The following is a 12,743-nucleotide window of genomic DNA, read 5'->3' on the forward strand; positions in this document are numbered from 1 at the left end:
ATTTTAGAGGGAGGATTCCAATAAGCAGCAACAACCCAACAGCATTGCTCATGGAAACATTATTTTTGAAGTAACCCAAAAATGTAAAGAGAGATCAATTGGTCATCAGCTGACTTTTCCTTGAAACCTATCTCATTTGCCAAACTAAAGTGAACCCCAAAAGCCCACAGAATACAGACAACCATTGGTGCTTTGTCTTCTTCATAATGGAGGCCTGAACCCAAACCCACCAACTCTGATAGGAGCCTCTGGGATTGAGAACATCAACAAATTTCTCTCTCCCTCTCTCACCTCATCTATTTATCTGATCATGCACTGAAAGATTTTCTCTGATTTGATTAAGCAATTCAACAAGTATGAAGAGTTGGAACTGGGAAGTGGATTGGTCCCAAACTCTCTATTCAATTTCAAGCCTCTAGCTCTAAGCAAATCAAGTTGTATGTTAGTAAATGTGACTAGAAACTAAGGGAGATTTGTCATTAAAGATAAAGGTAAACGTCAATTAGTGTCAAAGAATGACGCTTTTGCTCTGCCAAATGGCAATTCAATGTGAAGGAACAACGACTTTATGGGGTTTCCAAAAAAATATTAATTAATTAAAAATCCCTTTAAATATAAAAAAAGCACTTTAGGTTGCTTACTTTTTTATTTTAAATAAATATTTAATTGCAAAGAGTAATGGGAGAGAGAAGGAATAATATTATGCTGAGACTTTAGAGGGCGGTGGGTTTGATTGCACTTTTTAGATGTCTGAATCTGAAAAGTTTGCTTTTCAGACATCTTGCTTTGTTTGGTATTATCTCTTATTACAGATTTGAAATTGAATTTTAGATCTTAATTTCTAAGAGGTGGAGAAGCTGCTTAGACCTAATATAGAGGTGAATAAAAGACATAAATACCTTCAGAAATTTTAATATTACATATTTTGGTCCTTCATGTAAATCGAACCAAATCTTCATCGTGAATTAACGGAGCTCCACTGCCGCTGCACTCTCTCTGTCTATCTCTCTCTCTCTCTTGTATTCCTGCCACCGACTTGCAGCGGCGGTGGTTCTTCTCTCTCGCTCTCTCTCCGCCCTGTCTTCCGCCACCGCAGCGGTGATATGACATCTGTTGACATTTAAAACCACTAAATTAATCTTCAACCCATTCTGTTTCACCCTTAACTCAGTCGTTGGCCAAAAATCATTGACTTTCGCTGACTCGAGCAGTCAAACCGTCATTCCATTTGATTCAAACAACTATTTTTGACCATTTTTTATTTTAATTATTATTTTTAATATTTTTTTTTTTAAGTTGGAGGATCGTTCATTCAAACCAGATGGTCAAACCAGTGACCCAGAAACTTGTGACCAAAGTGGTGGTGATTCGGTATCGGTTTTTAAAACCTTAATTTAGAATGCCAATGGCCTTGAAAACTGATATATAGGGTATCTTATGATGATAATTTGAGTAAATTTGAGTAATGGCTTTTTATAATGATAATTTTTAGATCAATTGTGCATGATGTTAGTCCTATTTACGGGCTGGGCTGGGCCAGGTTCGGCTTCATCCAGTCTAACCCTCCTAAGAACTCAGATGGCTGGGACCAAAATTGGAAAATGACCTTTTATAATGAGAATTGCTAGACCAATTGTGCATGATGTCAGTCTCTTCTGGTGAAACCTACTTACCTAAGCAACCTTGAGGGGATGATGTGTCAAGGTCGAGCCGGCGTAGACCATAGGCCAACCCGGTCTATATCAGGATGGTCTGGAATTTATTGTTATTGTTGTGGGGTGAGGGCCAATGAGGGTGTCTCACTTTGAGAATCAATAAAAAATAGTAAGGGTGTAGCTAAAAACAAATCTATTTATGGAAATGACCATGGCCTCTGTCATTGAATTAGACCAACCAACCTTGGTTGATGGGTTATGATGGTTTTAGTCTACTAAGCAATATATGGACCCACATCACTTTAGATATTATTGGTTGGTAAGGTAAGGTGGACCCACTTCTCTCATATTGGTTGATATGAGAGAAAGTAGAATGAATTCAGTTAGAGAGAGAGAAATCCTAGCCATAAGTTTGGCCCTCGGAATAGTGTTTTTGAACCATCGTTGACCTGAACGGTCAAACCGTTAAGCCTAGAAACCGTCTAGGCAATCAGTTCTGTTTTACCCTTAATCCATTCCTAGGCCAAAACCCGTTGACTTGGTCAGATAACCACAGATCCGGGCGGTTGAACTATCAACCCATTCGACCCAAACAGTGGTTCGTGAGTACAACAGAGAGTGAGAAAAGAATGATCTCAAATATGAGATCACTAGCTCCCATTCAAAGAGAAGAAGAAGAAGAAGAAGAAGAAGAAGAAGAAGATTGCAAAGGCTGGAGATTGAAAAGTGATGATGCACGATCTGGCCGGTCTTAGCTGTTGACGATCTTGCCACTGGAGTGAGTAACAGGAACCTGAAATGGGAGAAGAGAAGCTCCGGGGAGAACCCGGCGTAAGGGCTCCGAAGCTCAAGTTAGAATCCTTTAGAGGCAAGAATAACCAGATAGCGCGAGAGTTAGCATACCTCATCCCTGGGTGGGTAGAAGCCTTTTATAACCACCTCGCGCACTCACTTCCAGGCTTCCGTCAGGTCGGGCATGATTACTTCTGAACTCCTGCCAGTTCGGGTGTCATTTCCTCTGGTCGGACAGAACCGCCACTGTTCCTTTTGTCGGGGCCGTCTCTGCGGCTAGTGACGACGGTTACAGGTGACGGTGGCAGGAAGCCGTTTGAAATGCGGCTGTCAGGTGTCAGATCCCAAATCAGTCAGGTATGCCACCGTTGGATAAAGACGTCCTTGGTATCGGGTACGTCTGGCTGGCCTGGTGCTTTGGAAGTCAAGTGTTGGAGTGGCGAGCGAGGTGCCTTGAGTTCGGTTTGGAGTGTTCCGAGCTGCCACGGGTCAGCTCGGGTCAGCTTTGTGAGGCTTGGGGCCCAGTACAGTTCATGCTCCTTGCAGGGAGCTCGGGTTCTCAGGAGGGAGCTCGCTCTTATCAGGGAGCTCGGGCTCCTAGTAGGGAGCTCGGATTTAGGAAGCTCAGGTTTTAGGGAGCTCGGACCTTTGATAGGGAGCTCGCTCTTATTAGGGAGCTCGGGCTCCTAGTAGGGAGCTCGGATTTAGGAAGCTCAGGTTTTAGGGAGCTCGGACCTTTGATAGGGAGCTCGCTCTCTTAACCAAGGAGCTCGGGCTCCTAGTAGGGAGCTCGGGTTCTTTAGGGAGCTCGGGCTCCTAGTACCGAGCTAGGACTTAGGAAGCTCGGACCTTTAACAGGGAGTTCGCTCTTAACAAGGAGCTCGGACTAAGTGCAGCGGTCTGGAGTTCGGGCTCGGTAGTGAGTTTGGACTTGCTTCCGATGTTCGCTTTGGGTGCTCTACTGTCCCGAGCTGCTTGCCTTTGCCACGTGTCGGGCGATTGCGAGGTCGGGCCAAATTTCCCTTCATCAATTGCCCCCCACTCCCTGTGACAACGGTTCCGTCTTGGCGCAGGGAGTTTGCAAGGTAGTGGGAGGGTTTTGGTCCGTACTGAGCGCGCTCACTCCAATTTGATTTCAAAAAGGAGCGCGCGTTCTGAAGTCGTGATGTCAGTTATTCGAGAGTTACGCTGCAGACGCTTTTATTGCGAGGGGACGTGCGCCATTGCTCCGTCAGCTTCGGGAAGACGCGTGCCGACACCTGTCCTCTGACAAGACGTGCGCGACGTTCCGTCAGTCTCTAAAAGACGTGCATCCTAGCGCGGTTGTGGGCCGTTGGATTGGCTTTGATCTGGGCCGTTGTTTTCCGTACGCTGTGGATATAAATAGTGCGCAGGGGGGGGGCGTCCCTGCTATTGTCGTATATCTTGAGCTCGCGCCTTAAGTTTCAGCTCGTGCCTTAAGTTTCAGCTTGCGTCCGGGCTTTTCAGCTCGCGTCCAGGCTTTTCAGCTCGCGTCTCAGGTCTTGCTTGTCTTCTTCCCGGGTGAGTATTTTTTGGAATCCCGTTCCGTTTCGCGATGTCTGGTTTGGAGGGTTCAGACTGTTCAAGCGGGTCTGATGTGGGTTCCACGAACCAGTTTGCATCCCACGGTAGTTCGAGCAAGCCCGATGTAGGTCCTGAGGGAGGGGTTGGGCCTACCACCCGAGGTGCTTCGGGTAGGTCGGCATCCACCTCCCGTCGTGGCCGGGTTGTAGATCAGTTCGGCCCTTCGACCATGACGCTTGACGAACTTCAAACCCTCGTAGACTACTATAATTTGCCCAATGAGTATGGTTATTTTATCCCAACGGGGAGCTTTCCTTGGGAACATGGCCCCGATGAGATGGTGATTTTCCGGGAACAGCTTGCCGCGGGGCTGCGACTGCCCTTCCACCCTCTTGTTGTCGAGGTCCTAAATCACTTCGGTGTGACGGTTGGCCAGCTTCACCCGAACTCTATTAGGAACTTAGTGGGAACGATCTCTTTATTTTGCGACAAGAACTTCCCTCTGGATCTGGAGATTTTTTCTTCTATCTTGATGTTGAAAAAGCAAGTGGGTCCCCTCCCTGGGTGCAGGCGGGCATACTACCTGTCCCCTCGCCCGGGCTTCAAGCTCTTACACGGACTCCCCAATAAGGTCCTGGCGTGGAAGCGGGACTATTTCGGGGTTCGAAGTGCGATGGGGTGGCCGTTTCAGACCGGCTGGGGGGTGGCCGCTCCTGATTCCGGCGTCACACTTGATGAGGAGACGGCGGAGGGCCTTCGGCAATGGGCGCGGCTTGGGCTAGATTGCCAATGGTATCTGACGGAGGCCAAGCTTATTGCTGCGGGCCTGAGTTCGGGTAGGTTCTTTCCCTAGTGATCTTGTCTTGTTCTGTGCTTACGTCTTACTGATGTCGAACTCCTTTTCGCAGGTACAATGGATTCACGAGGGTCACGAGGTGCGCACTTATTCGAGGGGATGAAGAGGAGAAAGCGGGTGGCCAAGCGAGCACGCGCCGAGCCATCTCGGGCTGCGGAGCCCGAGGTGCCGGACTGTCCGGCAGAGGAGCCCGAGATGGTTCCTCCCATGCAGGGGCCGGCGGGGGCTCCTTATGCTGAAACCACACACACGGGGGCTCCCGCTTATTTCGAGTCCGCTCATATGCGAGCTGGGCCGTCGGGCTCGGAGGCCCCGGAGGACTTCAGGAGCGTGCTGTTGCCCATGCATGCTCTTCAACGGAGTAGGGAGGCGACGTTTCCTGAGGAAGTCGCAGCGTTGACCAAGCTCCCTCTGCACCAAGTGGCCTGCCGTGCCGTTACTCATGCCATGGTGGTAAGTGGCCTGCCTCCGTGCTTAGCTTCTATTTTTTCATTCGTTTCTCTGATCTCCTTTTCCTTTGATAGGTGAACTCCTCCATTCATACCTTGGCGAATCAAGTGGAGAAATGCTCGCGGCAGGCGCGAGCTGCCGAGGAGGCTGCTCGGGCTGCCGAGGAGAATGCCCGGACTGCCGTGGAGAATGCTCGCGCTGCTGATGCTGCTGCTCACCGTGCGCGGTCTAGGCAGGCGAGGTCTCAGAGGGATGCCGAGGCCATGGGGGTGGTGGTGCAGCGCATGGCGGAAATGAAGCTGGACTTGGAACACCAGGTCGAATATCTTCAGGAGGATATCAGGGAGAGGACTCAGATCTTCTCTCAGGGCATCGAAGACGCGAAGAAGAAGGCTGTTAGCGATTACATTGCTTCGCCGGATTTTGATGACCTGATGGTAGACTCCTACAGGAGGGGTTTCAAGCTAAGTCGGTGGATGATCCGGAATACGTACCCCGACCTCGATACCAGCGCCATATCCACTTCGTGCATCACTCCGGAGATGGCTAATGCCGCGGATGCCGAACCAGACTCCGAGGGGGAGGCAGGTCCTTCGGGCGTTGTCGGAGAGGCTTCTGATAACGATGAAGTAGCTCCGGGCTTGTAAAATGTAATGAAATGAAATGTACACATCTGTTTTGAAATGAAATGTCTTTTTGTTCGTGTACTGGTGTCTTCGAGCTTATATTTTTTGCCGAACTGACCATTTCGGTCCGTCAGTTTGTTTAATGAAATGACTTCGGCATACTTTGCTTTGGTGGCCTATAGATAGTACCTTCTCAAGTTGACAACGTTCCATGCTCGGGGTACTTGTTTCCCTTCTAGGGTTCCGAGCTCGTACGCTCCCCCACCGAGTGTGTTCGTTACTCTGTAGGGTCCTTCCCAGTTCGGTCCCAGTTTCCCTACGCCGGTTTCGGGCACCATGACCTTACGGAGAACCAGGTCGCCGACGCGGAAGTTCCTCTTTTTTACTCGCGCGTTGTAGTACTGAGCTACCTTTGTTGGTAAGCCGCAGTTCGGATGTGCGCGAGGTCTCTCACTTCGTCCAGTAGGTCGAGGTTGGTGCGCAACTCGCCCTCGTTTGTCCGTTCGTCGTACGCTTCCAGTCATAACGTAGGCACTTCGATTTCCGCCGGGATCACTGCTTCGGTGCCATAGGTGAGGTTAATGGGGGTCTCACCCGTGGCGGTCTTTTCCGTGGTTCGGTGTGCCCATAAAACACTTGGTAGTTCGTCTGCCCACAAACCTTTGGCCCGGTCCAATCGCGTTTTTAGTCCGCGGAGGATGGCTCTGTTCATTACTTCTGTTTGGCCATTTGCCTGCGGGTGTGCGACCAATGTGAAGTTCTGACTAATTCCCATATTTTGGCACCATTCTTGGAACTTGATGTCTTCGAACTGTTTGCCATTGTCGGAGATCAGTACCCGAGGTAGCCCGAAGTGACATACGATGTTCTTCCAAAAGAAGTTTTGTATGTTTCGGGCTGTAACTATTGCCAGGGGTTCGGCTTCTATCCACTTTGTGAAATAATCTACTGCCACCACTAGGAATTTCCTCCCGCCTGTCGCTGGTGGGAATGGCCCCAGGAGGTCGATGCCCCATTGGGCGAAGGGCCATGGACTGGTGAGGTATTTGAGGTCGGCAGCGGGCTGATGGTGGATGTTGGCGTGCTTCTGACACTTGCCGCATTTTCTGACAAGCTCGATTGCCTCTGCCTTCATCGTTGGCCAGTAGTATCCTTGTCGAAGTGCCTTTTGGGCGAGGGCTCTGCCCCCCAGGTGTCCGCCACACAAGCCTTCGTGGATGTCGCGGAGTACCAGCTCGGCTTCGGCTGAGCGCAAGCATCGCAGATAGAGGAGCGTGTAGGATCGTCGGTACAACCGTTCGTCTATCATGACGTATTTGGCTGCCTGGCGCTGCACCCTCTTGGCTGTGTTGCGGTCCGCGGGGAGTGTTCCGTCTAACAGGAAGCTCGTGAGTGGGTCGATCCAGCTCGGCTCTGCTTCGGTGACGGGAGCGACCTCTTCTGCCCCACTGAGAATGCTGGGCCGAGGTAAGTCCTCTACATACACGGTTCTCCTGGCGTTGTGGCTCGTGCTAGCCAGTCGGGACAGGGCGTCGGCCTCAGCGTTCTCTGACCTCGGGATTTGCTTGATGAAGTGTGATTGGAAGTTGAGCAGAGCTTCCTTTACTTTTGCCAAGTACGCAATCATAGTGAGTTCGCGTGCTTCGTACTCGCCTGTAACTTGGTTGACCACGAGCTGGGAATCACTGCAGATAACCACGTGCTTTGCTCCGACCTTGCGGGCTAGGTTTAGCCCGGCTATCAGTGCCTCGTATTCTGCCTCGTTGTTGGACGCCGCAAACTCAAAGCGTAGTGCGTATTCCAGTTTTGTTCCGCCCGGGCCGCGTAGCACTATTCCAGCCCCGCTGCCTTGTTGGTTCGAGGAGCCATCTACGTGAAGGATCCAGGGCTCCTCCTCCCAGTTCGCACTTGGTCTAACCAGGAGGGATGCCATACTGGCTGCTACTTCGCGGGGTTCGGACTCGTTTGGCTCGGGAGCTCCGAGTTCGCCCGAACTGGGGATCTCGGGCTCTACCGGCTCAGGGGCTTCGAGTCTAAACGTGCATTCTGCGATAAAATCTGCCAAGGCTTGGGCCTTGATGGCAGTTCTTGGCTTATACTGGAGCTCGTACTCGCTGAGCTCGATGGACCACTTCGTCAGCCGGCCGGAAACCTCGGGTTTGAGTAAGACTTGCCTCAGAGGTTTGCTGGTCAGGACGATGACGGTGTGGACCTGGAAGTACGGGCAGAGTTTTCGTGCTGCTATCACCAGAGCATACGCTAGCTTTTCTATCTGCGGGTACCTTGTCTCTGCTCCCTGCAAGATTTTGCTAACATAATATATGGGTCGTTGGACCCGGTCTGCCTCCTTTACTAGTACCGAACTGACTACCTTGTCGCTGGCCGAGAGGTACAGCTCCAAGACTTCGCCTTCCTCGGGCCAAGCTAAGGTTGGTACTTTGGTGAGGTAGCCTTTTAGCTCGTCAAACGCGAGCTGACAGTCTTGGGTCCACTCGAACCCTTGGCCTTTGATCGCTTTGAAGAAGGGTAGGCAGCGGTCTGCCGATTTGGACATGAAGCGGCTTAGGGCGGCTATGCGGCCGTTCAGCCTTTGGACTTCTTTTATTTTCCGAGGTGGTCTCATATCTAGGATGGCTTGTATTTTGTCTGGGTTGGCCTCGATGCCACGTCGATTGACAACGTAGCCCAGGAACTTGCCCGAGGTGACGCCGAAGACGCATTTGTTGGGGTTTAATTTCATGTTATACCGACGTAGGATTTGGAAGACGGAATCTAAGTCTTGTATTAATTCTTGTGAAAACTGTGTTTTGACGACCATGTCGTCTACATAGCACTCTATCTTTGTGCCGATCAGGGACCGAAACAGCTTATTTACAAGTCTTTGGAAGGTCGCCCCGGCGTTTTTTAACCCGAAGGGCATGACCTTGTAACAGTATATACCGAATTCTGTTATGAAGCTGGTTTTTTCCTCGTCGGACTGGTCCATCCGGATTTGGTTGTAGCCTGAGTAGGCATCCAGGAAACTTAGCAATTCGTGTCCCGAGGTCGCGTCCACTAGACGATCGATCCTAGGAAGGGGTAGCAGTCTTTCGGGCAAGCTCGGTTCAGGTCGGTGTAGTCGACGCACATGCGCCACTTGCCGTTCGCCTTTTTCACCAGCACAGGGTTGGCCACCCAGCTCAGGTAATGGACTTCCCTTATGAAGTCTGCCGCGAGGAGCTTTTCGACTTCCTCGTCGACCGCTTTCCAGCGCTCCGGGGCTATGTTCCGTTTCTTCTGTCTAACGGGTCTGACTAAAGGGTCAGTGTTAAGTTTGTGAGTTATAAGACTAGGGTCAATACCGGGCATTTCGGCCGCGGACCATGCAAAAATATCTAAATTTTGGAGTAAAAAACTTACCAGTTCGGCCCGTAGGGGTTCCTTGACAGAAGCACCAATCTGGAGTGCGCGAGATGGGTCCGTAGGTGAGGTCGGGATCACGACTGTCTCTTCTGTCGGCGAGGCTCGTTCTTCGCCTTGCTCCGTAGGCAGCTCCAGGTCGAGGTTGCCGGCCGGCTTGGACTTGCCCTTTAGGGCGACAACGTAGCACTTGCGGGACTCGAGCTGGTCGCCCCGCACTACCCCCACACCGAAGTCCATAGGGAACTTCATTGCCAAATAATAGGTAGAGACCACCGCCCGCAGGATATGCGTGATTGGCCGTCCTATTATGGCGTTGTATGGGGAGGGGGTCGCGACCACCAGAAAATCGTGGCTGAGTCTGACCGCACAAGGCCATGTGCCGACTTCCACGGACACCGTTATCTTCCCAAGGGGCCTGACTTCCTCCCCGCTGAAGCCCACCAGGGGAGTGCTCGTAGGTTTTAGTTCGCTCCTTGGCAGCTATAGCTGATCAAATGCCGACTTGAATAGGATGTCCGCCGAGCTGCCTGAATCTACGAGTACGCGCCTAACTTCGAAGTCGCTGATCCGGAGTTTAATGATGAGTGCGTCGTCGTGAGGGTAGCGAACTCCCCGTGCGTCGTCTTCTGTGAAAAGGATCGACTCTTCAGTCTTCGGCCTCTTCGGGGGGTTCCGCTCCTCGAGGACCGCTTCGCGGACTGAGGTCCGAGCTGCCGCTGATGTGCACCCCGCCACTACTGAACCTCCCACAATTACATGGATGGTTCCCCGAACTGGCCTTTCTGCCAGGGGCTATCGCTGCATTGGTTCGGCAGACCTGCTGCTAGTCTCCAGGGCGTCTTTTAAGTGTTCGCCCGGTTGATCCGCTTTATTGCTGTTATTGTTGTGCTGTACAAAGTTTCTTAAGTATCCGCGACGGATGAGCCCCTCTATCTCGTCTCGGAGGTTATTACATAGCTCGGTACTGTGACCGTGGTCCCTATGGAAACTACAATACAAATTCTTGTTCCTTTCGTTCGGATTTCCCTTTAGGCAAGGTGGCCATTTCACGAAGGGGGCGTCCTTGATCGTCATTAGGATCTCGGTCCGCCTCGTGTTCAGTGGCGTGTAATCCGTCCGAGCTGGGAGGGGAGCTCGGAGTGACTGGTTCGGTTTCGGGTCCTGGGCCGGGTTTTTTCGGTCGGCCGAGCTAGAGGGCTCGCCGTCCCTCTTTCTTTTCTCGTTTCCGCCCTCGGTTCTTTGGTTGATTTCCTCCTCCGTCCTCATGAACTTGTCCGCGAGCTTGAGGAACTCGGCCACGGTCGCGGGCTAATTAGCTACCAAGTGCCACTTGAATTCCTTGTGCGTCACCCCTCTTTTCGCTGCGGCAAGCTGTACCGCGGGGTCCAACCGAGGTATCTGTAAGCATGCCTCATTGAATCGTTTGATGTAGCCCCGTATGGGTTCTCCTTCCCTTTGGACTACTCCGAAGATGCTCTCCTCTGCTCTGGGGCACCGTTTGCTGGTAACAAAGTGTTCAGTGAAGACCTGCACGAACTGTGCCCAACACTTTATCGATCCGGGGGCCAGGTTCCTGTACCAAGTGCGGGCTACCCCCTTGAGGGTGGTGGTGAAGGCCAAGCACATGCATGATTTGCTGGCCCTGGCGAGGTGCATTTGGGACTGGAAAGCGTCCACGTGGTCGTTGGGGTCGAAGGATCCGTCGTACTTGTCTAGGGGCGGGAGCTTGAAATCTTTAGGCAAGGGGACTGCTAGGAGTTCTGGGGCGAGGGGGGAAGGAACTGAGAGGATCGGGGCGATTCCTACCTCGTCCGAGCTCGCCTCGCCTTTGCCTCTGAGCTCGGATAAGACGCAGGTGGCGGTTCGTCGACTTCGACGGCGTCTTCGCTGCTGAGTGGGCCTTGTGCTGGCGCTGCTGGCCTCCGTGTTGCCGAGCTCGATGGGCTCGGAGTTCTGGTAGTCCGCTGCTGTCAGTGCGCCGAATTGGTTTCCCACCAGTGGGGACTCCGGTTTTGAAACCCGAGGTGCTGACCTCGCGGGCGAGGTTCCTGATCCGCCTGTGAGCCGCGAGGCGGGGATGACTTTTCTTTCTCTCCGGCCTGGGGACGAGGCCTGGCTGTTGGGGGGATTTTGGGGCCTGGAGGCCTTTCCTTGGTGAAGGCGCCCATCCTGCGGAGAGGCTTTTACTGGCTTCGGGGCTGGGTGACGAGGTGGAAGCGGTGGTTGGTTCGGTGTCAGTTGGGGAAACTGCTGCTGATAGTGGTATTGGGAGAGGTTGTGCAACACTTGGTGTTGGTAAAGCTGGTGTTGCTGGAACTGCTGCATCTGGGCTTGCATTGCCCGCATGCATTGCATTAAGTCGTCCAACCGATTCTGGCTAGCTGCCAGGGGGACGGCGGTCGGTTCAGAGAAGGTAGTCTCGATGGGAAGAGGGAAGGAGATGTTTGCGGAGGGCAGGCTTATAGGTGCCACTGTTTGTGGCGTAGTCAGGTTGGGGATTCCATCCACCGTGAGGGGGATGGTGAACTGCCCCACACACACCACGGGAACTTGGAGCTGTTCCCCGGTGGTGTTTGTCTCTGTGCCGCGTCCGGCGTTTCTCCTTCCCTTTGGACTACTCCGAAGATGCTCTCCTCTGCTCTGGGGCACCGTTTGCTGGTAACAAAGTGTGCAGTGAAGACCTGCACGAACTGTGCCCAACACTTTATCGATCCGGGGGCCAGGTTCCTGTACCAAGTGTGGGCTACCCCCTTGAGGGTGGTGGTGAAGGCCACGCACATGCATGATTTGCTGGCCCTGGCGAGGTGCATTTGGGACTGGAAAGCGTCCACGTGGTCGTTGGGGTCGAAGGATCCGTCGTACTTGTCTAGGGGCGGGAGCTTGAAATCTTTAGGCAAGGGGACTGCTAGGAGTTCTGGGGCGAGGGGGGAAGGAACTGAGAGGATCGGGGCGATTCCTACCTCGTCCGAGCTCGCCTCGCCTTTGCCTCTGAGCTCGGATAAGACGCAGGTGGCGGTTCGTCGACTTCGACGGCGTCTTCGCTGCTGAGTGGGCCTTGTGTTGGCGCTGCTGGCCTCCGTGTTGCCGAGCTCGATGGGCTCGGAGTTCTGGTAGTCCGCTGCTGTCAGTGCGCCGAATTGGTTTCCCACCAGTGGGGACTCCGGTTTTGAAACCCGAGGTGCTGACCTCGCGGCCGAGGTTCCTGATCCGCCTGTGAGCCGCGAGGCGGGGATGACTTTTCTTTCTCTCCGGCCTGGGGATGAGGCCTGGCTGTTGGGGGGATTTTGGGGCCTGGAGGCCTTTCCTTGGTGAAGGCGCCCATCTTGCGGAGAGGCTTTTACTGGCTTCGGGGCTGGGTGACGAGGTGGAAGCGGTGGTTGGTTCGGTGTCAGTTGGGGAAACTGCTGCTGATAGTGG

Source organism: Nelumbo nucifera, chromosome 3, assembly GCF_055504915.1.
Source record: "Nelumbo nucifera cultivar China Antique chromosome 3, China Antique-T2T, whole genome shotgun sequence".
In the NCBI taxonomy this organism is placed as follows: domain Eukaryota; kingdom Viridiplantae; phylum Streptophyta; class Magnoliopsida; order Proteales; family Nelumbonaceae; genus Nelumbo; species Nelumbo nucifera.